We start from the raw sequence: 254 nt of genomic DNA, 5'->3' as shown, positions 1-254 counted from the left end.
CCATCCCTCTGGACTTCTGGATTTTAGAAATAAAGCCTTATGTTCTAAGATGTACCAGAATTAAAGTGCTCTGCAAAAATGTTATAAATACCATCCTAGGACTAAAATGTATGTCCCACTTGTCGTTCACACATAGTCACTTTTTAATTTAATTTTTAATTTTTTTTTTAGAGACAGTCTCACTCTGCTGCCCAGGCTGCAGTGCAGTGGCATGATCATTGCTCACTGTAACCTCCAATTCCAGGACTCAAGCC

Source organism: Propithecus coquereli, unplaced genomic scaffold, assembly GCF_000956105.1.
Source record: "Propithecus coquereli isolate 6110/MARCELLA unplaced genomic scaffold, Pcoq_1.0 Scaffold110, whole genome shotgun sequence".
NCBI lineage: Eukaryota > Metazoa > Chordata > Mammalia > Primates > Indriidae > Propithecus > Propithecus coquereli.
The sequence above is the reverse complement of the archived record's forward strand: the minus strand, read 5'-3'. Positions refer to the sequence as shown.